The sequence below is a fragment of the Glycine max genome, chromosome 7 (genome assembly GCF_000004515.6).
Source record: "Glycine max cultivar Williams 82 chromosome 7, Glycine_max_v4.0, whole genome shotgun sequence".
Taxonomy (NCBI): Eukaryota; Viridiplantae; Streptophyta; class Magnoliopsida; order Fabales; family Fabaceae; genus Glycine; species Glycine max.
Window position 1 is genome coordinate 20850249 of NC_038243.2, and position 6445 is coordinate 20856693.

Here is a 6445-nt window from a genome sequence, read left to right on the forward strand (position 1 = left end):
ATGAACAACAAACCTCTTATTTCAAGTTTTCAATATAGATGCATACAGAGAGAACACAAAGTTGAGTTCATATGCTCATCTATCTTTTTCACTCAAATACATGGAGATGTTTGATAATTGTATGTACTTAGCATGTAATGTAATGCAATAAAGCATCAAAAGCCACCTATAACTCCATAACTGCATTTGTCACTTCCCAATTGAATTATTCAATCCCAGTATTTTATATAGAAAAATTTCAAGTAGATCTACAATTAGGCTTTGTGAACTTTCTCATTTCACTATTTATGTTTATTCTTTCATTATTTTTTTTTATGTTCACTGGAAAGATAACAAATGTTTGCCTCTTTGCACATGTAACACCAAACACAAAAGCACCTTTGAACTCCACAATGTTGGACTGATTGCTTATTTTAGAATTCATGGCAGTAATTAAATTTGAATAATAAAATGTTGGAGATACAAGGAAAACTCTATTGAATTTTAATTAAACTTTTTTATTTGTTGGAGTATGCATTCCTAGTTCAGTTTGATCTGTAGGCTTGTCAAACTAATGGTCATTTGAGTTAGCGTGTGCATTGGTCATGGCTTTAGAGTAAGTCGTGACAGTATCAAGTTTGGTCAATATCTCCAAAAGAATTATTCCACCTAATAGCTTGATTATATATAAAACCATTTTTTTACGATAACACCTAACAACTAAAGTAATATTGCACCGTAAAATGAAGGAGAAGTAACAACAATCTTCATCTTGTGAACCAACCAAGAGACAAGGGATCGTGATTCATAGTATTGACTATTCCGAGTTTCTCACTCCTACAATTCATAAAGGTTATTTCGATTTACTAAACAATTTTAAAAAGACTGTAGTGATGTGTCGAAAATTTCATAGCCTTATATATTAGCTTAAGTTAAAGGTAGACTAGTTATCAATTTCCTTCTGGTCGATCACATTACTTGTAGTACACATGAGATGTCTCGACTGTGTCTGGAACACAATAAACAAGCCAGCTATATGATAATGCTAAATAACCTTTTAGTGTAGAACTGTACACATTTCTCTGGTTTCAATTTTGAAGTGGGTACCGTCTTGCTTGTTCATAAAAAAATTGGGGCATTCAGCCACACATATTTTCTTTGTCTTTTGATAAAATAAATCAAAGACAGTTCTATGTGATCCATCTCACCTGTGCCTCTAGCTAGACCCCATTTCTTAGATATCTCTTCATCAATTATTATTTATGTGTCTGATGGTTTTCCAAGGCCATCTCTTAATCTATATATAGAGATAGTCATGGCTTCAGTCACAAACAAGAAACATGCAAATATAGGCATCAAGTCTTCATTATCCCATCCTCCAAGATATGTACTAGAAAAATCCAAATAGGAATCACATAACATACCTCTGTTACAAATGGTCATGTTTTATAGCCTACGTAGTATTAGTGTTACATCCAAGTGTAATTTGCAGACTTTTTCTCAGAAATAACTATTCAATTCTATTATTGATGTAATGTAATAGTATTCACTATTTTTTAGATAGATACTAGGAAGCATCTTAAATGGTTAAGAACTGGGATAATGCATGACCATAACCTTTATATTTATGTCATGCCGCTGACTTCATCCAACCACAAAAATATAGCTTTGAATTTGGTGTATTTCCTGGTCACACTTTATTGTATGTATCTCTATTCTCTATCATTAGCATGTGACTGAGAGATTATTCTTCAAACTGCAAACATTGAGGCCTTACTAAAAAAGACTAGAACTTGGTTCTATGGAGAAAGGAGCAATGGTCTTTCCTTTTACAATAACAGTTTCTTGTCTTTTTATCATCTTCCATTTTGCTAATTCTATTTCAGGTAGCCTAGTTTTCAACTTCTATGCAGCTTCATGCCCCACAACAAAGTTCACTGTGAGAAACACAGTCAGTTCATCTTCTTTTGATCCTTCAATTCCCGGGAAGCTCCTTTGCTTGTTTTTTCATGATTGCTTTGTGGAGGTTAGTGTGTACTATTAGTTCTACACTTGTTCTTTCACACTCTAAGTACTAATTTACATTTGTAATTGTTAGGAATCTTGTCTTCTGTATTTTTCATGTTTCCCTCTTGCGCTTGGATTGATTCTTTAGAGTGGGTAAGGGTAAAGTGAGTAATTTTAGTCAATGATGAGAAAATCAATAGTTGATATAGCAACACATGCATGATCTGTTATGCAAATGCAGATAACATCAACTGTTGATTTTCTTATCAATAACAAAAATTACTCACATTACTATCTAAAGTAAGTTGCCCCTCACTTTAAAGGAGTTGAATCCCTCTTGCACCTAAACTTGGACTAAAGTTAGTAATTTCAATTTTTTATGAGAAATCCCTTTAGAGGAGTTGAACCTCTCTTGCAGTTGGACTTGGACTAAAATTAGAAATTTCAATTTTTGATGAGAAAATTAATGGCTAATATATATAAAAAAACAAAGAATATGATTTATTAGAGGACCTTCTCTTGCATTTCATGTTAGTTTTGGATTGCTTTTAAATCAACTGCTCTTGTTGTCAGATTAATTAGTTGAAAGTGAGATAGCAGTTCCTTCTATTGAATTAATCCTATCATCACCTATACAAAAGGTTAGTTCTAGTGCTAGTGCTCCTGTTGATGTTGATTTGGATGACATTAACCACAAAGGCAAAGCAGTTATTGTGCTTCAAGCATCGCAGGTTGAGGTTAGAGGTAATGGACTTTCAGTTGCAGCTGAGAAAACATCTGATGATGGATACAATTAGCAAAAATACAAGCAAAATCTTGTTAAAGGAAGTGAATTTCCTTTATTACAAATGTACACATCCTAACTGTGAAGTGAAAAAACTTTTTGAGCGCTCTCATGATGGTCAAATCACTAATATAGTTTACAAGGGAACACATGATCATTCTAAACCTCAACCAAGCTACTAATACTCTACAAGTACTATTATGTCTATTTAAGGAGAGATCTGATAAGGCTTCTATGGCTGGCCGAGATGGTAATACCAACCATCTATCTTAGCTTCCATTTTATTATTACTTAGTGCAAACAAAATAAATTGGCTTTCTTTTTCTTCTAATTCTTGAATTGTAGACAAAGCATTCGCTATGTATGGTCAGGTGTCTCATGCTGCTTAGCCCAACAGTACTCTAGAGTCATCACCTGTAGCAACAAATGATGATGGTTTAGACGGTGCCAGGTTTGTGTCAAACAGGACTAATGAAGAGGTTGATGATGGCGATCCCTTCTCAAAGCGAAGGTATGACAATTTGGTTGAAGCTCTAAATTTTCATCAGCATGTGTACTCACTTACTGCTATTGAGTTTTTTTTAAGCAGAAAAATGAAACTTGATGTTGACATCACTCTAGTAGTTAAGCCTATCTGGGAACCACGGGTTGTTGTACTAACTTTGAGTGAGGTTGACATATTGGATGATGGGTACTGCTGGCGTAAGTATGGCCAAAAGGTTATGAGAAGCAATCCTAACCCAAGGTATGTCCTCACGTTGATGAAACTAGGAATAGAAATTAACTTATAAATTCTAATTTGATGTATGTGCTTTATCAAATGAATTTTTTTATTAATATTGTCAAATGTCAAGTTTTTACTTGTTGTACTTGTTGTCTAGACAACAGTTAAAGTGAGGAATCAACTTGATATAATAGTTTATTGAAGCCTATATATTCATTACTCAACCATTTTTCTTTGCAATTGTTTCTTTTATTATCATGGGTTTTAGTATAGTCTGAGGCTTTGAGACCCCTGTTGCAGCTTTGCAACCTATAGTTTCATACACTAAGTGACACTCCATACATATTTCATGGTGCTTTTGGATGAGTGCTATGTGTTTCCAGTATGGTATCTACTCCTAAATTGATACTAATAAAATGCACAAATGTTGATAGTTTAAATACTTTAGTCTAGTATTACAAATGATACAACTAGCTTAGTTGATGGTACAAAATGAGTAATTACTAAATTTGAGTAGTGTGTATTATACAAGACTGTGCTCAGTTGCCCTAAATGATAATTATGGTTAGAGTGAAAATTTTGGTTTCGTTGAGCCCAATGGTAACCATTAATTCATGTAGTTGACCCAACTTGCAGAATAAGATTTGGATGTAATCAATGTATTTTGTGTACAAGGTGTCTTTTAATGCTTTTATTAATAGCCGTTGTAACTAGAGAGTACAAACAAACCAAAATAGTTGTCAATTTCCAAATTTATGACTGGTATTGGTTTGAGCGATTCTATAGAGAAAAAAATATTACAAAGAACTACAAATTGTAATAGTTGTCAATTTCCAAATTTATGGTAGTCACTTTTTTTAGTTGTTCATCACATTGAAACTTTTATATTCATGATACAGTTCTTCATCTTTCTCATCTATTAGTTCTAAAACTTGAAATATTATGATAACATCTAAATTTCTTGCTTTGCAGGGAAATGGTTACTTTGTTCGGTTTGGTACCTGTTCAGGCAAGATTGTGGTTGTAGCTCCTTGAGGATAGTATGATTCCATAGTTGAATTGAACATAGTCTATCAAGTATAAAAAAGTTGTGTAGGACTCTAGATGATTTAGTTAGAATGTGATTTGTCACCAATTAAACTTCATAAATTTTGGCGTGATGAAATTTTGATGAGAAGACACCCACTGAAGATATTTAACCCTTGGAGGGCATATTGTATTTGGATTGGTGTAATGAAACTACACTTATATGTATTTGATTCTAATATATTTTTTGTCACTCTAATCTTTATAATTATGTTTTTGGTCTCTATAATTTTTAAGTTTGGTTTTTAGTGCCATATGTTTATTTATTTTAAACAATTATATACTACTAGATTGGAATTATGTAGGTTTAGAACATGGTCTAATTTGACTTCAAAATTTTAAAAAAATTATGTAAAACAAAACAAATAATTAGTTTAAAAAAATCTTTTCTAAGAGGGTTTTCCACGGAACCATTTTTAAAAGTCAAATTTTTACATTTTTTTAACAAAAAAAAAAAAGACATTCTAAGACAGTGTTTAGCTATACCATCTTAGAAATGCCTAGGAATCATCTTTAAAAGTCAATTTTTTACATTTTTAACAAAAAAAACATTCTAAGATGGTTCTCTATTCTTCTTCTTCTTCACTACTGCTTGTTGTTGGTTGCTTCCATACCTGTTCTTCGTTGGTGCTTCTTCTTGTTGGGTTCATCTTCTTTCAGGTAAGTTATCCTTTGTTTCCTGTTTTGCTTGATTCACTATTTTGGTTGTAAGAATGTATTGAATCAATGTATTGCTTCCTTGTATTGAATGAATGTGTTGCTTTGTTGTTGTTTGAATTGAATTAATGGCAAAAAAAATCACATTTTTCTAGAAAAAAAAACCTATATAAATTGTTGATCCGTATGGGTTTTTTTTTGTTTTTTTTTTTGTTATTTTTTTAACTCAAAATATATAGTTGTGAATTATTTTTTAAATTGTAACAATGCATGTCTAATAGTAACAATGCATGTCTGATACAAAATTAAAGCATGACATAACAATGGTGTACTTGACAGCACATAGGAAGTGGCATGCGTCTATTTAAAAAAAAAATAACACAAAGAGTCTCATTGAACAACATCTATATATACTACACCAACACTCTCAACAATCACACATTCTCACCCAATCTACCTTTAGAAACCAAATTTTACAAGAAACTATGGCATTTTTGGAGAAACAAGAAGACAGACCATTGTCAACTCCAAATTAGCTTTTATTTTTCTGAATGGATCAATTATTCACAACGAATCTAGTGTTTATTTCCAAAGTTCCACTATGATACCCATTAAAGTACCTAATTATTGTGGTTTTGAAATGATCAAAAGCAGAATGCACAATACCCTTCAACTAACCAATGATCAATGTTTGAAAGAGATTTACTACCGACAGCCATTCGTAGATGCAGGTAACCAATTTGCCTTTCAATCTATGCAATTGAAAAAAGATGATGGTGTTAACACAATGTTAATGTGTAATGATCAATACTCGTGTGTTGGTTCGATTAAGTTATTATGTACCATTGGTATAACACCAGATGGTATATTAAACTTACTTTAAGTCACTATGACTCCTACTCATGATGTCCTACTATATTACAACGGGAGGTGGAACATGTCATGCCAACACGACTTTGTGGGTTACTCGTTCACAAGAAAAAATCCAAAAAGATTTGACATTACTTTGGGATGTAGCATCGATGGACTGAAGGATGTGATCAAGCAAGTTACACCTCAAGGGATTCCCTCTTATGGTATTCATGAATCACAAATGGTAAGACGATTATTTTTTTGACAGCTAGGTCATTCTGAGTATTCATAAAAAGTTATCAAATTTGAAATTATTGAGCTGAAAACTGACAATGACATGCTGAAGGTCTTAGTAC

General features: G+C 32.4%; 1 long non-coding RNA gene across 1 annotated transcript; it reads left to right on the plus strand.

The window, feature by feature from the left end:
* Positions 1 to 2384: 2384 nt before the first annotated feature.
* On the plus strand, positions 2385 to 4674 carry LOC121175133 (uncharacterized). Its single transcript, XR_005892260.1, has 3 exons — positions 2385 to 3281; positions 3360 to 3515; positions 4467 to 4674. It is a non-coding gene; the product is annotated as an uncharacterized lncRNA (long non-coding RNA).
* Positions 4675 to 6445: the final 1771 nt, after the last annotated feature.